The following is a 26845-nucleotide window of genomic DNA, read 5'->3' on the forward strand; positions in this document are numbered from 1 at the left end:
ACTCCTGCTGGGAACCCAGTTGTTAAACACATGAGCTGATTCTCAACATTTCACATCTAACATATAACAAGGACCTTTTCCTTACTTGAGATAATTATGATAATAATGAATCAATTATTATGTACAATAATTATGTGATAATAATTATGGGGATAATGATTATATTTCATTATTTTACTAGACTAGTGAATAATGAACATGTATGATGCTGCAATGGCCTTTTCAAACTGTCCCTAATAGTCTCTAGCAACTTTTTAGATTTTATAATTCCCATCATAGCACTCAAGCTACACAAGTACTTTTTCTAAACTTCAACTGAATGATAGCAAAAGGATGGCAGCAGAAAGAGTCATTAACATCAATGGGTCTGGCACAGAGAGAGCTTCGCCATAGATTCCCAAGATCCTCTGTAAGCTTCTAACTTTTTGTTTTGTTTTGTTTTTCGAGACAGGGTTTCTCTGTGTAGCTTTGGCTGTCCTGGATTCTCTTTGTAGACCAGGCTGGCCTCGAACTCACAGGGATCCACCTGCCTCTGCCTCCCGAGTGCTGGGATTAAAGGTGTGCGCCACCACCGCCCGGCAAGTTTCTAACTTTTAAAAATATATTTAGTTTGTTTATTTTTAATTTATTCACTTTATATCCAGATTTTAGCCCCCTCCCTCATCTACTCCTGGTCCCACACTCCCTCCCTCTTCTCCCCTCCCCCCTTCACCTAGTCTTCAGAAAGGAGGAGTGCTCTTCTCCAACCACATGACCCCAGACAATCAAGTCTCATCAGGACTGCCTGCCTCTTCTTCCTCTGTGGGCTCGCCTGACTGCCCCTCATGAGGAAAGTGATCAATGAGTGGGCAATAGGGTCCGTGTCAGAGGCAGCCCCTACTCCCCATATTATAGGGTTCACATGGAGACTGTGCTACCTATCAACCACATCTGAGCAGGTGTTCTAGGTCCTGTCGATGCAAGGTCTTGGTTTGGTGCATGAGTCTCTGTTTCCTTGGCCCAGATTTGTTGGCTCTGTTGTACAGTAATAAAAACTGCATGGTACTGTCATAGAAACAGACTGGAGGATCAATGGAATCAAACTGAAGACCCAGAAAAAGTCCCACATGCATACGGACACTTGATTTTTGACAAAGAAGCCAAAAGCATACAATGTAAAAAGGATAGCACCTTCAAAAAATGGTGCTGGCCTAACTGGGTGCCTCCTAATAGTAGAAAAATGCAAATAGACCCTTATTTATCAAACCACACAAAACTGAAGTCCAAGTGGATTAAAGACGTCAACATAAAACCAGACACACTAAATCTGTTAAGAGGAAAAAGTGGGAAAGAACCCTAACATCATTGGCACAGGAGACAATTTCCTGAACAGAACACCAACAGCTCAGGCTCTAAGATCAACAATTAATAAATGTGACCTCATGAAACTGAAAAGCTTCTGTAAGACAAAGGACACTGCCAACAGAAGAAAGCAACAGCCTACAGATTGGGAAAAGATCTTCACCTTCACCAACTGACAAGGGACTAATATCTAAAACATATAAATAACTTAAGAACTTAAACACCACCAAACCATATAATCCAATTTTAAAATGGGGTACAGAGCTAAACAGAGTTCTCAACAGAGAAATACTGAATGGCTAAGACACTTAAAGAAATGCTTAAAAAAATGCTCAACATCCCTAGTCATCAGGGAAATGCAAATCAAAATGACTCAAAGATTCCTCTTACACCCATCAGAATGGCAAAGAACAAAAACTCGAGTAACAGCATATGCTGTTGAGGATGTGGAGAAATGGAAGCACTACTCCATTGCTGGTGGGAGTGCAAACTTGTACAACCACTTTGGAAATTAATCTAGCACTTTCTCAGAAAATTGGGACTAGTGCTACCTCAAGACACAGCTATTCCACTCCTGGGTATATATGTGAAAAATGTTCCACCATACAACAAGGACATTTGCTCAACTGTGTTCATAACAGACGTATTTGTAATGGCCAGAACCTGGAAACAACCTAGATGTCCCTCAATTGAAGAATGATTAAAGAAACTGTGGAATACCAATTCTCCACGTGTGGGGGCCCTTATTACTGAACCTCTGACATGTACTCTGGTGCCCATGATTTGGTCACTGCCCATTGGCAAGACTGCCTAGTGGGCACACAGAGGAAGGTAATGCAGGCTGTCCTGCTGAGACCTAATAGGCTGTCAGCAGACAGTTGGGTTAGGAGGGCCTCCCAATCAAAGGTCTAGGGGAGGGGAATAGGCAGGAGGAGGGAGGGTGGGAATGGGAAGACAAGAAGGAGGGGACAACAGTAGGGATGTAATGTGAATAAATTATAATAAATATTCATAAAAAATAAGCACTCATAGCCTTTTCAGATCTGCAATAGAACGCTTTTCTCAGTCTTTTCATCTAGAAACCCTTGCTGCATATAAGGTGCCCAGATGCAAGAATGACACATATAACTGATGTCCTAGCAGAGATGCTGAGTCTTAGGGAAGTGCGTCATTTCACCATGTTGGCTCGCAAGCAGTACATGGACAATGTAAGGAACAAGCACGTGAAGACCATTTAGAAGAAGGGTGTCCTACTATTGGGATACCCACAATCTAATTACAAATCCCTCACCAGTTAGATTAATAGCAGGTGTGAGCGCGTGACCTGTTATGCTGGCCAAGAAAGGTAAAACAGATTGTAAATTGCTGTGAACCACAGAATACTGCCAGAAGCACAATTGGGCTTCACATGGGGTGAACATGTAGTTGGGAGAATGAGGGCGATGAGACCAGAGCATGAGAAGACATGGTAATAAGATCTGATAACTTGACCCTTTTTCACCAAACTCAAAGGAGGGGAGGAAGATGAGTGAAACTTCTGCCAGCCTCTTCCTGGGTAGAGTGTGATAACACAGGGGAAGGATAATGGCTGAGGTAGCAGTGCCTCCTATGTGGCAGTGTCACATGAACAACAGGGGAGGCATAGACTAGGTTGTGTGGACGCAGGGTGTCCTATTGTCCAGTGGCTGAAGCATTGCAGGGTAGGATGATAAGGTCAAATGTTTGTTCCACTGTGGGGCTGGCTACCTAGGGAGGGGAAGTGTTGCAGGGTAGCCAGTTCCAGTAAGGCTCAGGGCATCCAGGTGTAGTCTAGGTTCCAGCCTTGGCCATCGGTTAAGCACAGGGCCTCAAGGCCAGAGATGGGAGTGCACTGGAATTTCTGGCCTGGCTTCTATAGGCTCCAGATAAGGATTCCAGTAAGCAAGCAATGTTGTGTGATGGGGCATATTTTGCGCCTGGTAGTGAGCTATCAGGATTCGGTGTCTGTCAGGCCTAAGGGATTCTGAAGGTCAGGCCTGAGGTTTGTGAGTGTGGGTACCTGAAATCCAGGTGGGGAACCCTTAGGCTTCCATGGCTCTGCCACCCAACAGGATTTGAGGACAGAAATTCTTTGACCTCCTGTTTCTTGAGAGGCTCCCTAGACTAGGAAAGAGGCTGTGGCCAAGGGATTACTTTAGTTCAGGAGTTTGAACCTATCTGGGCAACATGGTAAGACCCTGATTCAAAATCAAATAACATAGTGATACTAAACTACATTGGCAATTGTGTCATGGGTGCAGGGTCATGGAGTCCATCTTGGCCTGTACCACTTACTGGAACATCTACCCCAGAAACACACACACACACACACACACACACACACACACAGAGACAGAGACAGAGAGAGAGAGAGAGAGAGAGACAGAGAGAGAGAGAGACAGAGAGAGAGAAAACACTAAATACCTTACTAAGTTCCCTCACAACATACCATACGTCACTCAGGAACATTTGGGGACCTCAGAGAATATGTGCGTTGTCCAGTTTCCACAGAAGCTGACTTCCCTGCCTGAATTCAGTAGGACCCAGCAGGACCCACGTGAAAATCTAATCACATTATTATGTTAGGCACTTTGAGTGCCCATGACTCTCCTCAGGGTTAGAGAAGCATGGCATCCTCGCCACAATGTAAGCGAGCCAGTTTAATGGATGCAGACACCTCCCCCGCGAAGCCAGTGGAGCTCTCTCTGCTCCTGCTCTGAGCCCTTAGAGTGAATAGTTCCCAGGGCTTCACCACACCTTCCCAGGAGGTAACTGAAGCACTGGGCTTGTTCCTAAGGGTATGGGTGTTAAAAAGAAAAGCCCTATGCCATCAAAGTTTAGGTTGGGTCTTGCCCTAGAACTAGGCAGCCATGGGGGTGAGCAGTAACACGAAGGCTCTGGACCTTCAGGGCCAGGAGGAGCTGCTGAACCAGCTGGGGGATGTAATGGTAGAGGCCAGGCTGACCACTGATAACGTGACAAAGGCCTTCACCGATCTCTCCAAGAGCTGAGATGTCAGTAAATCCACCTCCTGAGTCAACCAGACCCAGATAAAAAAACCTCAGGAAATCCTACAGTGGCAAGAAGTGCAAGGCCGGGGCTGCACCCAGGAGGACAGGAGGCGTGTCCTGCGCCTCCCCCTGCACCAAGCCAGAGCTAAAGGCAAAGCAGCAGCTGTGGAAGGAGCTGAGCGCCTGCTGTGCACGGACACTGCCAAGGCCTGAGGTGGACACAGAATAAAACACAGAACTGTCTAGAAAAAACGTAGAGGTTTGAATTCCTATAAATGATTCAAAAACTCCTGTTTAGGGTCCTGCTGGGAAGCAACTCTTGTGGGCCCCCTAACAGCATGTGTCAAGGCATGGTTTGTTTTTTGTTTTTTGTTTTGTTGTTTTGTTTTTTGTTTTTGTTTTTGTTTTGTTTTGTTTTGTTGACTATCCAGAATTTTTTTTTAACCTTTCTCTCTTTTTTTAATTAATTTATTCTTGTTACATCTCAATGGTTATCCCATCCTTTGTATCCTCCCATTCTTCCCTCCCTCCCATTTTCTCCTTATTCCCCTCCTCTATGACTGTTCCTGAGGGCGATTTCCTCCCCCTGTATATGCTCATAGGGTATTAAGTCTCTTCTTGGTAACCTGCTATCCTTCCTCTGAGTGCCACCAGGTCTCCCGCTCCAGGGGACATGGTCAAATATGAGGCACCAGAGTTCGTGTGAAAGTCATACTCCACTCTCCACTCAACTGTGGAGAATGTTCTGTCCATTGGCTAGATCTGGGTAGGGGTTTAAAGTTTACCGCCTGTATTGTCCTTGGCTGGTGCCTTAGTTTGAGCGGGGGGGGGGGGGGGGGGGGGGGGGGGGGCCCTGGGCCTAAATCAAGGCAAGGTATTCTTTAGCACGCCTTTCTGGAAGACTCTCTGGTTTTTGTTTGCTTGTTTGTTTTTTTATTGTGTTTGTTTGTTTGTGCCTCTCTAGTGTTTTACTCAGCGGGCCTCTTGGTGGTGAAGCACGGCTTGTGCTGGCGCAGCAACACACAGCGGGGCAGCGGGAACTTCATCTTGGAGTCAGAGACCTGCTTGACAGCTGGCTGGGGGCACTTGCCTGCTGCAAGCTCTTCCACCTTCATGATCTGGATGGAAAGTGCGCGCAGCAGAAGTTAGGTCCCGGCACTCTCAGTACATGTTGTGTGTGCCGCTGCAGGACTGCTAGGGAAGCCAGAGGCCGAACTTCTCAGACACCTGCCCGCCCGCACTCCACTATCTCCCTGGTCTACGACTTCATCTTCTTCAGCTAAGACGCTAAGTACCAGAACGCAGGACTTGGCCACCACATGGCCGGGCGCAAAGATGCACATTCGGTACAGCGGTGACATATGGCACTTCCGGCTGGGCAAGCAGCGCCCCGTCACCTTGTACTCCCGAAGCGTGCCTGACGACCTCGTGGCAGCCTGTCCTGCTTCGCAGCCACCCACCAAAGCCAGATTCTCCCTTTAAACTCCAAGGATCACTTTCATAACAAACGTTTAACACTGAGTTGTTTAATGTTTCATTATACCATGAATTATTGACTTTCCTCCATTTTAAGTGTGCAGCCACGAGCTAGAGAGAGGGCTCTGCAATTGAGTACTTGCTGCTCTTTTAGGAGACCTGAGTTCCATTCCCACAATCTGCATCCGGAGACTAACTGCCTGTAACTCCAGCTCGAGGGGATGCCTGCCCTCTCCTGGCCTTCATGGGCAACTGCATGTACTGACAAGGAAACATATGTGTATACCTAACTGAAAATAAAACAAATCTTCCTAAAGTAAATATGTTTCTGAGGAAAGGCTAAACATAATACTCTTCAGAAGCTGATGAGAATGCTCCTTCAGTTTATAAGATCTGAAATATAGCTAAAAACAAACACATTTTTTTGCTAAAAACAATTATTTTTACATGCAAAAATACTGTGTTGTATAAGTTAAAAGTGAAATCACTTTATAAATCTGTTTTTAGATAACTGCTTGCTCACTTTATAATGTGCACTTTTTTACTGTATAAACAAAATATATTTTATTTACAGGTATGCCAACTCAATGTTCCTTTTCCCCCTGTAAACCGTATGGAAGCCCTCAAGAGCTAACAAGTGTGTCCCCATGTCTTAGGATACTGTGTAGATTGTGTGACTTTTTAACATGAAATGGCCTTCCCACTGCGATTCTCAGCTTACTGATGATAATGGAGGAACATTTGTTTGGGTCTTGTTATACTTGACTCAAACCCTACTGCAATGTGAATTAACGGCCCTACTAAGTAGGAAGGTGTGTGGTTTTATTTGCTGTTCTTCACATTTGATTTTTTTTCCTGTATAGACAATGTTTTATTGGCATATTTTATAGGTCTTACTGTAGCTTTTTCCATCCATGTAAGTAAAATATTTTTCTCCTAAACACACATAGACTCAGAATACAGACATGCCTTATTCCGATGCTGAGATAAGAGCTGACAGTCTATAGACAAAAGAGCACATTACACTTTCCTAAGTGAGTATTTTCTCAATTAGAAATTCATTCTCAATATACACACAGACTCAAAAAGTCAGTCATAAGCCTCTCAATCCTATTTCCTCTGTATTAGGCTTAAAATACTTACATATGATTTGTCTCCACTTTCACTGTTAATCTATAGTTGCTTCCACCATAGAAACCTATGGGAAAAGTGCAATGCAGATTAAGCAAATCCACGGTTTGAAATCATATTTTATAATATCTAAACATAAATCCATCTGCCGTGACTTGTTAGCAGTCAGACTTATTACTGACGGTACCATGAACAAACTTCTACCCCTTGCCTATCATTGACCGAGAGGAAGATGCCAAAGACTTGACCCTGTTTCCTGGCAACGGAGGGATACTCTAGGGCTCTACACATTCTGCTCATGAATACCCAAAGCATTAAGCACACTTTCCCCCAACATCCTGATGTTACAAAGTTGGCCTTAACCTGACACCTGAAAAACTGGTTTTCGGGAAGGTTCCACCCATTCGCTGATAAAGTAGTGCATACACTAAGCTGTGTGCACAAACCATGTGGCTTATGCAGAACTCTCTGTGAGTCTGGGACCCACTGGGCACAGGACACCCATGTCACAGATTTCCAATGAACGCTGGGCATGTATGTTAAATTATACATGCCCCATGAGACTCTGAAGGAGTCCATGTAGGCTTAGTTCTCCTTTCCTCGGATGAACCCACCATGCATTCCTCTGTAATAAATCTGACCCAGGTGTGACTGTGTGCTGAGTCCTGTATATCCGGCTAGAAAATCACCAGACCTCGTGCCGCTGTGGGAAGTCCCCCAGCATGGGAACCAGCTGATGCCTCGCCGTCTGCCAGAGCTGCGCATCCTCCAGTCATTTCACTTTTGCTGTTTATTCCTTCGTCTTCCTGCAAGTCATGGGCAAAGCACATCACGCAGTGAGCTCCCCAGTGGGCGCAGATGTTAGGAAATTATTTCATTCTTCTCCTTGAATGATTTTGTTCAGTGTTTTTCCTTTGGTTTAGATGACAACCATGGATCAATTAGTCCCTTTTCATAAGGTAATTGCTGCAAATAACTTATCAATATGGCCTAGGGCTTATAGTGTATTTTAAAGCTGCAACCACTATGCTGGCAGAATCTGAACTAGTCTAAGCTTATAGCCTCAAAATCTACATATATACACCAATAACTTGCCAATATGATGACTCCTGAGGTGGCTGCTTTCCCAACTGTCAACTGTCCAGCTGCCAGCTATTCCAACCCCCTCTCAGAAGCTCCGCCTTCCACTTCCTGTCTTTCTGCCCAGCTGATTGGCCAAACAGCACTTTATTGACAACTGCTACATCCACTCAAGGCATTCCTCCACAGGTAATTCTGGAACACCTTCCAATTTATTGCTAGTGATAATACCTGTGTTACTGACCTCATTTTCTTATGGATGGTGCTTCCAAATTATAAAGGACAAGTTTAACCCCTCCCTGTAAATAAAACGTTATAAGGTTCAAAAGAAAGCCCTGGACCATTAAAGTAATACAAATAAATGCTATTCTGAAGAAATTTACTTGCTGTAACTTCTTTTTGTTTTTATAATTTAGCAACTTCTCTAGGGTACCTCAAGTGACTTCCGGAGGTCTATGATTATGTTTTTGATTATTTGAGTTACATTTACTTAAAACAATGAAAATAATATCAAGTTATTTAAATCTAATAATGATAACCAAAACAGTAAAAGATCCATCACTTTTCATCTAAAATACATCCTTTTATATTTTCCCATCTCATGCATGATTAAACCATATCTATAGAAGTCAGTCAGCCAGCTAGTAAGGGTTAAGGTTAAAGCTGGAATTTTAATGCACCAAAAAAATCGTATTTATTTATTTTTGGTTTTTTGAACCAGGGATTCTCTGTGTACCCTTGGCTGTCCTGGAACTCACTCTGTACACCAGGCTGGTATCTAACTCACAAGATCCACCTGCATCTGACTCTGAAGTTCTAGGATTAAAGGCGTATGCAACCACTGCCTGGCCTGGCTCCAAATCTTATACTTTACTACATTGTTTTGTTTCCAAGTGTTGGTATGTTTACCAGAAGACATACAGAATTTTGTATACTTGAGAGGAAAAATATTGAAAAATATTTAAGATTAAAATTATGAATGAATTATCACTATGAAGATGGTGAATCTCAAAATTAACTCTGGAGGAATTTCAACGTGAAAGAACCGTTACTGGTGACAGCTGAAAACATTTTTAAGAAGTAGATGAAAGAGGTTGGAGAGATGGCTCAGTGGGGAAGAGCACTGGCTCCTCTTCCAGAGGTCCTATGTTCAATACCCAGCAACCACACAGTGGTTCACAACCATCAATAATTGAATCTGACACCCTCTTCTGGCATGCAGGGGTACATGCAGACCGAGCACTCATATACATAAAATAAATAAATACATAAATCTTTAAATTAAAGCCGGGCATGGTGGTGCACGCCTTTAATCCCAGCACTCAGGAGGCAGAGGCAGGTGGATCGATGTGAGTTTGAGGCCAGCCTGGGCTACAAAGTGAGTCCAGGACAGCCACGGCCACACAGAGAAACTCTGTCTCGAAAAACCCAACAAACAAACAAATAAACCTTTAAATTAAAGAAAGAGAAAAAGGGATAGACCAGAGGACAGGTTGAATATTGTACAATATTGTCTTCCAGGCAGAACGTGGTTGTGACACTGTTAAACTCACAGCAAGTATAAGGACATTCACAAGGTTGAACGTATCAGTGTTCTATCATGGAGAGAGAATCCACACTTCTTCCTGAAGATTCATAGGCAACTAAGAGTTGCTAAGGGGAAGGACGTGGGAGGCCACAACATGCCCTGAGCATGTACAGGCAGTTAATGATTTTGAGAGAGGAAAAGGCATTTCCTCAAGTGGTGTAGCCACTGGTTAAGATACCCAAGGTTGTAACAGCCTCTTACATATGTTCCTTTAAGAAACTCTACTGAGAGGTTAGGGAGATGGCTCAGAGGTTAAGAGCATTGACTGCTCTACCTAAAGGTTCTGAGTTCAATTCTCAGTAACCATATGGTGGCTCATACAATCTATAATGAGATCTGATTTCCTCTTAGCCTGCAGAGGAATAATGTATAAATAACAAATGGATCATAAAAAAGAAAACTATAATGAAATTCTTTTGAATATAGAGAGACATAGATGGGGACAGAGACAGACAGACAGACAGACAGACAGAAGAGGGACCCATTAACCTCTACCCTGAGGAACAATTTACAGCTTATAGCTTGTAGGAGACAGAGACTCAGTTTTCTTTAGGTGTACAGCTCATGGTAGATTAAGGATGCTCCAGGGCTGGGCCCCACACCCATGTGTGTATGCCAGCACTAATTACACTCAATGGTTATATAAAAAGTAGTAATAAGGGCTAGAGAGATGGCTCTCCTGTTCTTGCAGAGGGCTATAGGACATACATACATTTTGTTCTCAGCACCCACACAGGGGCTCAGGGACATCTGGGATTCCTTTTCAGGGAATCTGACCTACATTAGCATCAACCACATGTGTAGTACACACATATACATGTAGGTAAAACACCAAGGATGTTTCAGGTGGACGACAGCTAATCACTGATTCCTTTTAGAGGTCCCTGATAATGCTGTGTTCTTGCTCATGGAAGTGACTGGTTTTTAAGTGTATGTAGGGGGAGGGACACTGCTGGGAGTGTGTGACTAGAGGTAGGCTAGGCATGACTAGGCAGAGGAGAGGGAAGCCAGACTCTTTTTTTTTATTATTATTTAATTTATTCAGATTACAACTCAATTGTTATCCCATCACTTGTATCCTCCCATTCCTCCCTCCCTCCTGCTTTCACCCTATTCCCCTCCCCTAGGTCTATGACCGAGGAGGACCTCCTCCCCCACTATATGGTCATAGGCTATCAAGTCTCATCTTGGTAGCCTGCTTATTCTTTCTTGGAGTGCCACCAGGCCTCCCCACCAAGGGGAAGTCGTCAAATAAGGGGTACCAGAGATCATGTCAGAGTTAGTCCCTGCTCTCCACATAACTGTGGAGAATGTCCTATCCATTGGCTAGATCAGAGTAGGGGTTCGATGTTTACTACTTGTGTTGTCCTTGGTTTGAGCAGACACCCCTGGGCCCAGATCCACCTGTCACAATATTCTTCTTGTAGGTTTCTAAGATCCTCTGGATCCTTCTATTTCCCCATCTCCTATATTTGTCTTACCTAGAGTCCCAGTAGGATGTCCTCATGTCTATCTCAATCTCTTGATAAGTGAAGACTTTCATGGGACGTGCCTTTTGGGCTAGGGCCCAATTATAAGTGAGTATATACCATGTGAGTCTTTCTGCTTCTGTTTTAACTCACTCAGTATGATCGTTTCTAGTTCCATCCATTTGTCCACAATTTTCAGGATTTCCTTGTTTTTTATAGCTAAATAGTATTCCATAGTGTAAATGTACCACAGTTTCTTTATCCATTCTTCTACTGAAGGACACTTAGGCTGTTTCCAGGTTCTGGCTATTATGAATAAGGCTGCTATGAACATGGTTGAGCAAATGTCCTTGTTGTGTGGTGAAGCGTTTTCTGGGTATATTCCAAGGAGTGGAATAGCTGGGTCTTGAGGAAGCCCTATTCCCAGTTTTTTGAAAAAGCGCCAGATAGATTTCCAAGGTGGTTGTACATGACCTCAACATAAAACCAGAGACACTAAATCGGTTAGAAGAAAAAGTAGGGAAGAGCCTGGAACACATTGGCACAAGAGACAATTTCCTTAACAGAACACCAACAACCCAGGCCTTAAGACCAAAAATTAACAAATGGGACCTCATGAAGCAGAGAAGCTTCTGTAAGGCAGGAGACACTCTCAACAGAACAAAGTGACAGCCTACAGACTGCGAGAAGATCTTCACCAACTCTTCACCTAACAAAGGACTAATATCCAAACTATATAAAGAACTCAAGAAATTAAACACCATCAAACCTAATAACCCAATTAAGAAATAGGGCTCAGCCCATATTTGACCACGTCCCCTGGATGGGAAGGACTGGTGGCACTCGGATGAAGGATAGCAGGCTACCAAGAAGAGACTGGATACCCTATGAGCATATACAGGGGGAGGTGGTCCCCCTCAGTCACAATCATAGGAGAGAGGAGTAAGGGGAAAATGGGAGGGAGGGAGGAATGGGAGGATACAAGGGATGGGATAACAATTGAGATGTAATATGAATAAATTAATGAAATATGTTTTAAAAAAGAAAGGGGCTCAGAACTAAACAGAGAGTTCTCAACAAAGGAATATCGAATGGCTGAGAAACGCTTAAAGAAATGCTCAACGTCTTTAGTCATCAGGGAAATGTAAATCAAAACAACCCTGAGATTCCATCTTACACCCATCAAAATGGCTAAGATCAAAAATTCAAGTGACACCACATGCTGGCGAGGATGTGGAGAAAGAGGAATGCTCCTTCATTGCTGGTGGGAAGCCAGACTCTTTGACAAGGAGGAAGGCATAGCGCAGAGGAAGGATGAGGCTGGCATGCACAGTATTAGTTGGAACTCTACCGTATCACATTTAATGCTGTTAACAGAATGTGTACTATGTACTATTCCTGCTTTGCCAGAGAGGAAACTGTGGCTTGAAGTAGGTAAAATACTCTGAAAGGGTCGAATACAAAGAGATTTGAATTGATGCCTATTTATTCATTGAAAATATTCACAGCCTAAAGACAGCACCTGTGTCTCATATAGGTCCTGCTTTTATTTTAAAAGAATCAGTATACTTAATAAAATCAATAAAGACAATATTTTATAGAAAAAATTTTAAAAGATATTTAAAAAAAAAGAATAATGTAAGTTGGGGAAGAATGGCTTTAGCAGCTTGTAGACCGTAGGTTTAGGTGAACCTTTTATGTGTCTTTTATAGGTCTGTATTATGAGGTGAGTTTATATGGTGTCACTGTGAACAACTCTCATCTCCACGGCCTTCTTATCCCTCCTTGTCTAGCTGGAGGAAACTGACATAAAAAGAGGCTAAACTCGGAGCCACATAACAGAGCATTTCATGTCTTTCTCTTGGATTCTGACATTCACTCTGTCACTGAGACCTGCATCCTGTTGCTGTAAATGTGGTTATCAGAGTTCCTGGGCAAAGCTGGTGATCTGTCTGGCTATCCTTTGAAGCTGCTCGGGAGGGGCTGTCGCGTGTTCTAGAAGGGGAAGGCTCACCGTGACCTTTCAATTCTCATAGCCTCTGTGTAGTGCTGAAGGAGGGAGATGGCCAAAGATATGTGTGCACGAGTCTCTCGGAGGAAGCACTGACGTTAGAGGGCAGCCTGGACGTCCTCGGAGGGATCTGTGTCCTCAGCCCTGGCGTTAGTCTCCACATGAAAGAAACTGGCGGACAGATGGCCACTTATCACCTCCACCACTCATAGCTGGCAATTAAGGTGTGACCTCTGGCTCATCTTTAAGGATCTTCCCCATGTGTCTAAGGAAGGGCATGCCATGAGTTTGAGATTCATCCTTAGGGCTGTGATTTTGCACTTTTCCACATATCTCAAAATTCTAAGGGACAGGACATTCATTGAAAAATATATTCCAGTGAGTTTAAGCTTGTTTTATGGAATAGAGGAAAATAACAATACACTATCTGTAGCCATTAGTAAACAGGGTGACATGATGTGTGTCAGTGTGTGTGTGTGTGTGTGTGTGTGTGTGTGTGTAAAGAATCAATAAGCAGAGGTCTGTTCCCAGCACTTTTGATGGCTTTTTCTTCATTGCATAATAGTTTCTTCTGTGCTTTTTCTTCTGAGGCAAAGCTGAAGCCAGGCTCTGCAATGGGTGCATTCTGTGTCCAGAGCATTGGCCAGCCAGGCACCCAGATGACCCTGAAGACTTTCCACTTTGCACAGTTAACCCCCATGAATATCACCCTCGGTGTGCCTCTAAACAAAGAGACCATGAGCACTTCCAAGGCCATCAGGTAGCTGCTCCTGCCAAGGATCTTGTTAACCTGTAAGCCTTGTGCTCAGGAATCCTGTGATTTGTTAACTAGGCAGCACCTGGTGTCCAGTGGGCAGATTTTCTCTGTTGATATGCTTGGATTTTTAGAAAGATGCTTAGGTCCAAACTGGATATGCTCAAAGGGAAACCTGTGGTCTTTTTATGACTACCATTTATTGAAAGATAAATGTTAAACTAGCTAGCAGTATTGAACACGGTGTCAGTGTTCACCTGGTGTCATTAATCCTTATCTAAATAGGCCGGATTGGTGTTTCTACTGCTTGGTTTGTGGCCATTCTCTCTAAGTCTCTAGGGATAGAGTCAGCTTTTCAAGAGACCTGAAACTAGAAGTTGATCTACATCACATTGGTTTAGGGATAAAACTTATCTCCTGCCGAATAAATAACATCAAATGAAAACTAGCTGCTCCTGGTTGTAGGTCAGCAACTCAGAACATCTAGGACATTGGAGGTCTGCTGCCTGCTCTGGGCTGGTCAGCTCAGCCTGTGCTGAGGGTATGCAGCCTCCTGTGATGGTAGAAGGTGATAGTGGTGGTCAGAGGAGGAGGGGCATTCCTGGAGAGGCGCAGGAGGAGGTGAAATCCACAATGGATTGTTCCCTGGAAGCAGAATGTCAAGAGCTGCTTCTCAGCTCCAGAGAGGAAACATTTTTGTAATCCTGTCTGGATGGAAAGGGCACCTGGGGCCTCTTGGAGGCTCTGTGAGGGGTCTGTGCGTTCTCTGTTGCAGGCCTCCCTGAAGTCCGTTCTAGTAAAGTGCCCGTGGCTGCCAGGAGCACTGGGATTTACTAAAGCAGTGCACTGCACCCAGTCCTGGCTCCTCTTTGTGAGCTGATCCTTTGTCCTTGTAGCGTCCAGTTATCCCAGCACAGCTAGACAGGAGCGAAGTGCAGATGGTGCCGCCTGCTGAAAGACAGGTTTCAGGAAACCCTCCTGGGGGAGACAAGGAATCTCGAAAATAGAGTTTCCTTTCAGCAGAGCTGAGGAAGCAGCAGGGCAGCTGCTGTGCATGTAGCCTGCAGCAGAGCCCATGCGCCTTGGTGGAAAGTCCCATGTGCAGGCCCAGGGAGCAGACTGGACGTGAGAGTGGAGGCTAATGCTTTATCTTTTGCCGTGGCGGATCTCAGAGCCTAGTGAGGAAGAGTTTCTTCCAGATGACTCCTTTATTCCTCTCAAGCTCTCCCTGGAATAGACGTGACTTCTGATCCTGCAGGTGAGTCAGAGAGTGCAGGTGTTTACAGAGAATGCCATGGGTCCTGAGGCATATATATATATATATATATTAACTTCACAGCCTGATTGCAGCCCCCTTCCTCCTCTCCTCCTAACCCCACATTCACACCCCCTTCCTACCACTGACCCCTCTCAGTATTCTCAGAGAAGAGGAGGCCCCCAAGGAGTACAGACCCACCCTGGCACCTCAAGTTTCAGGAGCACTAAGTGCATTCTCTCTCACTGAGGTCATACAAGGCAGCCCAGGCAGGGAATAGGGAGCCAAAGGTAGGTAACAGAGTCAGAGACAGCCTGTAGTCCCATTGTTAGGGGACCCACATAATGAGAAAGCTGCACATCTGCTACATATGTGTAGGGGTCTAGGTGCAGCCCACGCATGCTCTTTGTTGGTGGTTCAGTCTGTGTGAGCTCCCCATTGGCCCAGGTTGGTTTACTCTGTGGGTATTTTTGTGGTGTCCTTGACCCTTCCAGCTCCTTCGATCCTTCCTCCCACTCTTCCACTAAATTCTGTGAGCTCAGCCTTCTGTCCGGTCGTGGGTCTCTGCATCTGTTTCCTTCACCTGTGGGCTAAAGCTTCTCAGAAGACAGTTACGCTAAATGAAGAACCTGTCTGCAATCATAGCAAAGTATTCTTAATAGTGTCGGTGGTTTGTTCTCTCCCATGGGTTGGGTCGCATGTTGGGACAGTCATTGGTTGGCCTTTCCCTCAATCGCAGCTCCAACTTTATTACCATACTTCTCGTAGGCAGGACAATTTTGGGGTCGAAAGTTTTACGGTTGGGTTGGTGTTCTCCTGCCTCTACTGGAAGTCCCACCAGGATATAGGAGGTGGCACTTTAGGCTCCATATCCCATCTGCTGCTAGAATTCTCAGCTAGGGTCACCCCCATAGACTCCCTGGAGCCTCCTCTATCCACAGATCCCCCAAATTCCATTCTCTCTCTCAGCCCACTATCCTACCCCCTACTCCATACCTGATCCCCGCCACTTTCACCCCATTTCCCTGAATACCCCCTCTCCCACCTAGTTTCCTCCCTCCCTCTACTCCAGATGTCTATTTTATTTCCCTTTCTGAGTCAAATTCAGCATCTTCCCTTGGGCCCCGCCTTAGCTTCTTTGGGTCTGAGGATTGTAGCATGGTTACCCTGTATGTTATGGCTAATATGAACTTATAAGTGAGTACATATCATGCATGTCTTTCAGAGTTTGGGTTACCCCACTCAGGACGATCTTTTCGAATTCCATTACTTTTCCTGGAAATTGCATGCTATCTTTGTTTTTAATATCTGATTAGTATTCCACTATGTAAATGTACCACATTTCCTTTTGCATTCTCTGCTTGAAGGACATCTAGTTTGTTTCCAGTTTTTGGCTATTACAAAGAAAGCTGCTATGATCATAGCTGAGCAAGTGCCCTTGTGTTAGGGTGGAGCATCTTTTGGGTACATGCTCAGGGGTGGTAGAGTTGGGTCTTGAGGTAAAGCTATTCCCAATTTTCTGAGAAACCTCCAGATTTATTTCCAAAGTGCTTGTATAAATTTGCACTCCCACCATCAGTGGAGGCATGCTCCCTTGCTTCACAATCTCAGAAGAATGTGCTGTCACTTGAGATTTTTATCTTAGCCATTCTGAGGGGTGTAAGGTAGAATCTCAGAGTCATTTAGATTTGTATTTCCCTGATGACTGAGGATGTTGAACATTTCTTTAAGTGATTCTTGGACATTTGGGATTCCTCTGTTGAGAATTCTCTGTCTAGCTTTGCACCCCATTTTAAATTGGATTATTTGGTTTGCTGTTTAATTCTTTGAATTCTTTATATATTTTAGATATTAGCCCTCTGTCAGATATAGGGTTGGTGACGATCTTTTCCCATTCGTTAGGCTGCCATTTAGTCCTATTGGTAGTGTCCTTTGACTTGCAGAAGCTTTCAGTTTCATGACCTGACATTTATTAACTGTTGATCTTAGAGTCTGAGCTACTGGTGTTCTCAGAAAGTTGTCTCCTGCACCAATGCGTTCAAGGCTCTTCCCCACTTTCTCTTCTATTAGATTTAGTGTATCTGATTTTATGTTATGATCTTTGATTCACTTGGACTTGAATTTTGTGCTGGGCGATAAATGTGGATGTATTTGCATTCTTTTACATACAGTCATCCAGATAGACCCAGCATCATTTGTTGAAGATAATTTCTTTTTTGTATTGTATGGGTTTGGTCTCTTTGTAAAAATTCATTTGTCCTTTGGTGTGTAGATTTGTTTCTGGATCTTTGAATCCTTTCCATTGATTAACCTGTCTGTATTTATGCCAATATCATGTAGGGTTTTTTGTTACTATTGCTTTGTAGTACAATCACAATGGTGATACCTCCAAAAGTTCTTTTGCTGTACAGGATTGTTTTTAGCTATCCTGGGTATTTCATTTTACCATATGAAGTTGAGGGTTGCTCTTTCGAAGTCTGTAAAGAATTGTGCTGGAATTTTGATGAGAATTGTGTTGAATCTATAGATTGTTTTAATAAGATGGTCATTTTTACAATGTTAATCCTGCTGATCCATGAGCATGGGAGTTATTTTCATATTCTGATATCTTCTTCAAATTCTTTCTTCAAAGACTTGAAGGATTTTGTCACACAGGTCTTTCAGTTGCTTGGTTAGAGTTACACCAAGATATTTTATACTATTTGTGGTTATTGTGAAGGGTGTTGTTTTCCTAATTTTTTGTCAGCCCATTGTCATTTGTATAAATTGTACTGATTCTGTTCTTATACAGTTTAGGGACACCTTGCTACCAAACTATTGCAGGAATCTGTTTAAGAAAGCTTTGACCTATGGATGGCACAGAGTCAGAATGCTCTTTCCACAAACTGGTCTTCCAGAAAGAATTGCAAAACTATGATAAATGAATCTACTTGCAAGCAAGGACATGAAGAAAATGTGACAATAGATACCTCTGTGGGGAAGGCAAAGAAAGAGCTTGAAGAAATACCCTTTGATTTTCACAAACCAAATAGGTTATGACATAAGACCAAGTATATTTCCTCACTGTAGTTGAATATGCTCAAGGTACTTGAATTTACATCATGTTCTGCTGTGTATTAGTGAAGGCTCTCGAGAGTAACAGAACTTACACAATGAGTCTCTCCTTCCCTCTCTTTTTCTCTCTCTATGTATATAAATATATGTATAGCTAATACATATATACTCATGAGTATATTTAAATGTAAATATATATCTATTAATCCCATATGTATGCATATGATTTGTTGTAATTTGTTAGAATGAATTACAGGCTGTGGTCCATCTACTTCAACAGTGGGTGCCCATAGAAGGAAAGTGCAAGAATCTAGTTGTTGTTCGGGTCACTGGGTGACTAGTTGTATAGCTGGTCTTCAGTATATGCCTGCAAGTCAGAATCCTGCAGAAGTTGGCTCTAGTACTAGTGAAGGAATGAACTTGCTAGGTAAAGCAAGGGCAAGCAGGCAAGGAGAAAGAACTTCATTTTTTGGTTGTATTATTGTGCACATCAGTTTAATGCAGATTTCAAATAGAGTACAGTGAATACATTTTTTAAACTCCCGTGAAACACAATTTTGTCTTATACAGAATGTAGTGTTGTGTAGTTACTCATACGCATGATCTGGTACTGAAACCTTGGGGTGTGTATACTCCTGGGAGAAACAATTTCTATATGAAGACCTACTTCCTGAAAATTTGAGTCACAAATGTTGAGTAGAGGACATGATCCCCAGTAAAACTCTTTCTGAGTCACTGCTTTCAAAAGTCTGTGATTCCTTTTTTTAGAATATGATTTGAAAAACAACTGTAGACTAGTGATGTGACTAGCATGGTATATCGTAAGGTACTTATCTGTATTTGTGTCTTCTCTCTCTGTCTCTCTCTCTCTGTCTTTCTCTCCCTTTCTCTTGCACACGCCTGTGTGTGTGTGTGTGTGTGTGTGCGCACACGGTCTTTATTAATGAATTGTAGCTTATTCACAAGTGGATCTCATGGAGAGATCTGTGTGGAAGCTGAAGGTTGGAGGACTTAACAGGCCCTATGGTTTCTTTCCTGTTGTTGTAGGCTACACTTATGGACATAATTGGTTTCTTACTTTTTTTCTCTTGTAGCCCTTAGAGCTAGGATTGAACCTAGGGCATAAAGCATGCCAGGCATCTAACCCTGAGTTACATCCCTCATCTGATCTCTATTCATCTTCTACAGCAACCACAGGGCAGGCTACATGAATACACTCAGCTGGAAATTTAGCCACCCCAAGCCTGGTCTGTGAGAGTGGATGACAGAACTGTTTCAAACAGGATATTTCGCTCTCTGGGAGAGAAAAGGAGGGGCCTCAGTTGACTGTGTGCACAAAGGACAGTTTAGCCTGGAAAAGGCTGATATGAAACTATTATTTATATGCACAATTGCCAGTAGAAGTACCGAGGTTGATCTTCCCCTCTGGAGTAATTAGGAAGCCAGCCAAACACTATGCAGAGAACGCATGGGTGAGTAAGGAATAGCCATTTCCAGGCTCCTTCTTTGTATTGCTAAAATGGACAAGGAGATCCCCCTCAATAGAATACTATCTGGGTAGTGTGGCATTAATGGAGTCTCACCTAGTTTCCAGTGTGTCAGCAGATGGCCCTTTCTCTGTCATGGTCAGCTCAGACAAAAAAAGTGACCTATGGCAGAGAAAAGCCAAAGCCTCTACCCAGCTTCTTTTGCTGCTGAGTTTTGTTTTTGTTTTTGTTTTAAAGATTTATTTATTATTTACACAGTATTTTCAGCAGGCCAGAAGAGGGCACCAGATCTCATTATAGATGGTTATGAACCACCATGTGGTTGCTAGGAATTGAACTCAGGACCTCTGGAAGAACAGCCAGTGTTCTTAACCTCTGAGCTATCTCTCTAGGCCCTGCTGCTGAGTTTTTAAAACCTCTTGGTTTGTCCCCAACAGTCTGGGGACCCACTGGATCACCCCTCCCACACTTTAACTCTGACTCACCTCCCATATCAGACTTCGGATCCATTCCATTAATCATAAAACAGTGACCTGGAAGAAACACTCCCTCAATATATCCTGAGATCTGCCATGGCAAAGGGACAGCATAAACTGTCCATCTCATGTTGCAGGCTCGCACATGCATGCTCCCACCAGAAGCATGTGTCCTGTGCTGCAGCCTCATGCCCCGCGCCTGCTGTGGAGGGTTCTCTCAACCTATTTAGATGAAGATCTTTTTTCTTGTTACCATGAAGGATTCATTACCCAACCCCAGCCTCCAGGACGGTCATCTCAATTCTGTATTTGATCAGTTGTGCCCAATCTGTGTTGTCATCCTAATGAGATGTGACAGACCTGCTCTAAACCTGACAATAAGTAGTGCTGGTGCATGATCCTGAACCCGTGGAGAGCGGTGGGGACACCAGAGCCCTGCACAGGTAGTTGGCAGCCTCAATCAGAATACCTACCTCATGGACCTGTCCCTACACGTTCCTAGAGATTTATTCTTTTGGTTGTGGGGATCCAGTCCAACGAATACAGCACCTAAAACTATGAGAACAAAAGCCAAGTTCAGACGCTGGAGTGATGGCTCATTGATTAGTAGCATTTGCTGCTTTCTCAGAGGACCTACATGGAGCCTAACAATCAACTATAACAGGATAACAGGGGATGTGATTCCTCTTTGGTTTTTTTTTTAATTGACAGAGCTGCATGAATATGGGGCAAAGACATACAGTAGTCAGAACACCCATTCACATAAATCTAAATACTCTGAAAACCAACATCACACCTAATGCGAGGACCAACAGCATCTATACAAAGCTATTTCACAACTTGACTTGGAAGGTCATTGTTGCAGGATATTTGATCCCATTGTGAACCCCGAGACTGTGAACTGTAAAAGCCTGTTTCTTGTTGGTGTAGTCCAGCCCTAGCACATACCTTTAATCCAAGAGTTTTCTGTACACAGGATTTAATAAAGTTAACCCCTAGGTCCAGCAGAGCAAGAAACCAGCTGACAAGGATTAAGTAGATAGGAGGGCATTTATCACAGTGTGGAGAAGGAGCTCTTTAGCTCTTGCCTTTTCCCTCCTGGGCTGTGGGGTGAGATAGCAGGCCTTTTCCCTCCTGGGCTGTGGGGGTGAGCTACCAGGCCTTTTCCTCCTGGGCTGTGGGGTGAGCTACCAGGCCTTTTCCTCCTGGGCTGTCAGCTGAACAAGCAAGCTTTTGGCCTTGGGCTTTTGGTTTTTGGCTTTTTCCTTCAGGGTGTGAGCTAAGTAGGAAGGTCAGCTGGGGGCTTTCTCTGCCTCTCTGAGCTAATAGGTTTTCACTCCAGCATCTTGCTCCTGAGTCTTCATTGGTAAAAATCAAGTAATTGAGATTTTTCACTTTTTAAAACAGGTCATCATTGTTGTGTGGTTATCACTGATCCTATGTTGCAAAAACAAACAAGCAAACAAATGAACAAACAAACAAAAACAGATGCAGATATCTCTGGGTTTTCTGATTTCTTTATACTCCCCGATTAATGTTTTTATTTCCTGATAAGCTATAGAGCAATGCCAGAATATGTCTCAATAATTTGTGCAGCACGATCACTTCATGAAAGTATGTATATAGGGCACTATATTTTAGGGGACACTAAATACATGACAGTGTAAGACGGAGACCTCTAGAGAGATCTCTAGTCTATTTCCAGAGTCCCCACTAAGAGACGGAGTCCATTGTCGATGCAAATACATAGGAATAGGAATTTATTGAGCCATCGCGATGGGGTCTGTCCAGCTCTTTCAAGCTGCAGACCCCGAGAAACAGAGGCACAGGCCTCTTATAGGTTTTAGACAAAGAAATGAGTTTTACAGTATGTGATTGGTTGGCATTTGGGCAGAAAAGCTGCAAGCAGGGAGTTACAAGTTTTGGCGTTTGGTGGTTGGATAATGGGTGGACGGGCAAGTTAACCTATGGAAAAGATTGGTTGAAGCAGTCACAGGGGGCATTTAGGGACTTTTTTAGTTGGGGAGGGGTAGTGGAAATTTTAAACACAGCTGGTTGTCCTTGAGTCCAGCTGGACCCTGAGCACAGACTGAGACCTTGAGTCAAGCTGGACTCTTCAAGGTTTTTCCTGTCCCTGCTACACACATACAGTGATCTGATATCTGTCTGTCCTTGGTTCAAGCTGGACCCTCTAGAAATGTACATGCTTTGGCCTTAATGGGGGTCTTTAAGGGAGGACTGAGTAGGCTGACTTTTACATTTTCCCAGACTTTGGCTTTAATGGGGGTCGTTAAGGGGGCTGGTTCCTTCAACAGCATGGATACAGTATGGTCCTTCACCATAAAGTGTGCATCCATGCAGTAAGGCAAGCTATCCACACCCAAAAGCCCATCCCCCTGTGTAGCCCTAGCTGGCTGGGAACTTGCTAGGTAGCCCAGATTTCCTGGAACTTGCAGAGATCCATTTTTGCCTGTGAGTTCTGGGGTTACAGGTGTGTGACACCACACCTGACTGAAGAAGTTCTTCTTAAGTGTGAAAAATTGGAAATCACTTACTTTCAATTCATGAAAAAACATTTTCTCAAAAAAGGGCTTCAAAGCTAGGCTTGGTGGCACAGGCCTTTAATCCCCACACTCAGAAGGCAGACTGTGTGAGTTTGAGGCCAGCCTGATCTACAAGGTGAGAGTCTAGGACAGCCAAGAATGTTACACAGAGAAATCTTGTCTTGAGATAACCAAAAACAAACAAATAAATAAAGAGAAAAAGAAGAGCTTCAAACAGCCAGTCAATATATAGTGAATAGCCTTAGCAAAGGATGAAAAACAGTAAATTAAAAAAAAATGTACAAATAAAAAAACAAAACAAAACAGCCAAAGGTAAAATGCAAACTAAAACACAAACAAAATATTATGCCAATCAACACGGTCTCACCACAGATGCAGCAGCACAGATCTGCAGCATTACTCTTTCCTTGTATATACATGTAGCAAGGCAGATAAAATTGTAAAAGTCTCTGCAAAAGGAGCACAGCCATGCCTCTTTGGGGCTTTACATGTCATGCTCTCACCATGGTGAAGGAAGAAACATGCTGCAGGTTTTGGCTCAAACTCTGGAATTCACTTTGTTCACACTTAATAAAGCATCCTTGATGTCCCATCAGAACACGCTCTAATTATCACTCTCAGAGCTATTCTGGAGGTCAGCAGCTCTAGATGTGTCTCAGCCCTTCTCTGATCGTCCCTGGTGTATCCCCAACAAAAAGGGAATCCCAGTTTCTGGGTGAAATGCACCTCTGTGGTGACTCTCGGCCATGGTGTCTCCTCCGCTCAAATTTTCCACTCCTCAGGACCTAAGATTCTGGAAGTTCTTGATGTGCATCTTATTTTTCCTATGATATAATTTCTGGGAGCCATAGTCCCCCGGTGCCTTCCCTGAACCCCACAGCCTTGTTCATTTCCCTATGCATCCTGCAGGCAGCCATGCAGGTCCGGATAGAGTGTGACTTCCTCAGCTCTGAACTGGCCTCTGGGCCTCGTACACTTAACACTTTGTCCATTCACAAGTTTTAAATTCATTTTGATAAAACTGTGTTTGTTTCTCTTATCTTATTTCTTAATCTGGCTAGCCCACAAATAACTGAGACTCTTTTATAATACAACAGAATAACCTGAGCAGATTAAGCCTGTTCTTAACCCTCGATGTTATTTTGCCTTACTCGCAGCAAACATCCCAGTGATACTTGCACTTTGTAGCTTTCCTGGGCTCCAGCTCCTGATCTTCCTTGCACTTCTAGCCATGCCTGAATCCCCTGGCCCAGTCCTCTCTCCTCCTCTGGCTGGCGGGAAGTCCAGCCCTATTCTCTCCCCTGCTCATCAACTGGCTGCTTTATTGCCATAACAGGAGGACAATTGGGGAGCAGAGTTGACACTACATTTAGACAGGAAATCAGAAATTAAAGTACACAGTAACCTTCTGTCTACACACAACTATCTGCTTTTAACTTAAGCCATTGATAGTGAAGGCTCTTAGGTTCTCAGCTTGAAGAACTGTGGGGTTTTTACTGTTCCTACACAGTCATGTACAGATAATCACTAGGTCCAAACCTACAGCCTTGAGACATGAAAACTGCAGTCAGGTAGAGTCCATGTTCAGGAAGCAGAAGACTCTGTTTGTAGTGGGAGTCATTGTTGTTGCTTTCAAGGTCATGGCTCCTGGACTCCACAGTGTCACCACCCTTCTGTAAACAGAGGGCTTTATCACGAGAAAAGTAGGAATCCTGAATCCTCACAGTGGCTTTGGGTTTAACTTAACATGAAAGGTACACCTCAGGTTCTGGGAAATTCCTGTTTGCCACTTACATGGATGGCAAGTCATGCGTTGATGGAATGTATGTGGCATCAACAGTTCAGCACGGTAACTCACGAGTAACTAAAGCTCCATGTTTTAGGCGCACACACCTGCAAGGGTGACATCAGGTCCCCCCTTCTTCAGGCATGCTTCTTTAGCACATCTCATCACCCCAACATTACACCATCTGCAGTCACCTTTGGGGTTATGATGAACCTCATATATTATGATGCTCTCTGCTGGAATCAGTGCTGCATGATTAATAATTTGTAGTGTTTTATGTTCTGTTTCCCCAGCAAGTGGCAATTGGCCTGATAGAGTCAGGTCATCTGAGGGTCATGCCTGAACCTCATCAGCTGCAGGCACAACACTGGCAGCAAGCTCTGGCCATGCTCACTGCAGCTGGTGTTTGCTGTGACTGTCCAGTTGTGGTGCTGTCACCTGAGCCACAAGAGACTCCCATATATTGACATTTACACAGCTGGATCGCATCATAGTCTATGGGGCTGTGAATCCACCTTTTTGAGCTGCATGTGGGGTGCTCGTCTGCTTCTGGATAATTTTGGAATGGCACCTTCTACACATATGCCTGTCAGCTGATGGTCACATGATCCAGGAACTCGTCACAGAGCTCTTGAGCATCAGGACTTTATCTGAAGTTTCACAGACAAAGCACAGGTCTCTGCGTGTTTATTATTAGACTTCAAGTGGGGCAACTTTCAAAAGGTAAGCACATGCCTTCTATGACTGTACCTCCTAACAAGCATGCGCCATTGCAATTAGCCCTGCAGGCTCTTCCTGGATGTGCTTTCAAACCCCTGTACACATGAGGCAGGTGGCCTTTCCTCCACATTCATCCTGGTGTGATCTCTCCCCACTATTTAATTTCTCGTATTGATGAATAGGGGTTTTTGAGGAAGGAACGAGACATTCCTATGCACTGTTTGGCAAGTGAACACTCAGTTCCCCCACATGGAAAGAGCTCAACTGTTTCTACTCCAGCCTAGAAAGATCTCTGGTTTGGGAGGAAGTGGTGGTCAGCGGCTATCCCAAGAGAGAACTCTGGAAAGGGCACCTCAGCTTCTGCTAAGCACAAGGAGACCATGAGCAGGGAGGTGAAGGTTGCTTCCTCCCCATGACATCAGCACTCCCTTCTCTGGACACTCTCTTGGCATCCTTTGTGATGTCACTAGTGTTAGCAAGTGCTCTTAGGGCATTCTTCCAGTGCCTATAGGCCTTATCAAGCAAGATGTTGACCAGACTGAGGAGTCTATTTGGGAGAAAGAATCGGGGCAACGGAGAAAGCCCAGGGAGACAGAAGGAAGCTGGCCTTCCATCTGAGTTTAAATCACCAAGAAAGAAGTGGTCCTGGGGAAGGCACAGTGAGTCCTGGGCAGGGGATGCAGACCTTCCTGGAGGAGGTGGGGGCTTGAGCTGGCCTTTCCAGTAATAGGGCACAGAACAGGAGCCTCCGGGAAGCAAATAGACTTCCTTGCTTATCAAAATTCCTGAAAGTTCAGGATTTCACAAAAGTAGTTTGTTCATCTCCAAAGTCTGGAGCTGGCAAAGCCAAAGCTGTTGTACTGGGAGCGCCTAGGTTTTATCTTACTGGTCATTTGAGGGGTAACATGGGAACAATGGAGGCCATCAGGAGTCAAGAAGTGTCAGTGTTTCCCAATTTAAGGCAGGGCATCACTGCACTTCACTTCCACTGGCTTCTTTTAGTGCTGTGGCTATGGGACAGCAGTAACAGAGAGAGAAACATGCTCCTGGCTGTGACCTTCTGTTCTCAGGATTCCTCTGACCGCCTCTCCCTGACAGTGGCATATATAGGTTTCTGAATCAGTAGTTGTGGGTGGCTGGCATATCTCTAGTGCAGGCAAACCGTCACAGGTAGTGGAGCAAGACAGAGACTGGATCCTTATTGCCAGCTCTGGGGTGTTTGGGTCTGTCAGTGGGGAGAACTGATCAGTCTATGGATCCTGTTCTGCTACTTGATGGGTTTTTAATCCACAGTCACCGTCCTAGAGTGACAAGGCAGGAGGCCTGGGCCTGTCCACAGCCCCTGGGTGCTTGTGACTGTGCCATTATTCTCCTGACTTCTGTAACCACAGGCTCAACGGCTCTGAAGCCAAGTTGCCTCCTATGCTGTTGTGAATAAGCCTGAGGAGGCCATCTCTGTGGTCACCTGAAGCATGTGTAGGAAGGCGGAGAAAATCCTGGCTGCTTAGACACTTCTCTGCAGAGTGATGGGAGAGCTGAGCTCCACAGAGCAGGCATCTCAGGCCTGAGACAAAAATTTTTAGCGTGTCACTGGGTTCCAGGCAGACTCTCTACCTGTATGGAA

General features: G+C 44.2%; 1 pseudogene; it reads right to left on the minus strand.

The window, feature by feature from the left end:
- Window positions 1-5338: 5338 nt before the first annotated feature.
- LOC127187112 (60S ribosomal protein L18a-like) lies at window positions 5339-7807 on the minus strand (annotated as a pseudogene).
- Window positions 7808-26845: the final 19038 nt, after the last annotated feature.

Source organism: Acomys russatus, chromosome 3 (assembly GCF_903995435.1).
Source record: "Acomys russatus chromosome 3, mAcoRus1.1, whole genome shotgun sequence".
Lineage (NCBI taxonomy): Eukaryota > Metazoa > Chordata > Mammalia > Rodentia > Muridae > Acomys > Acomys russatus.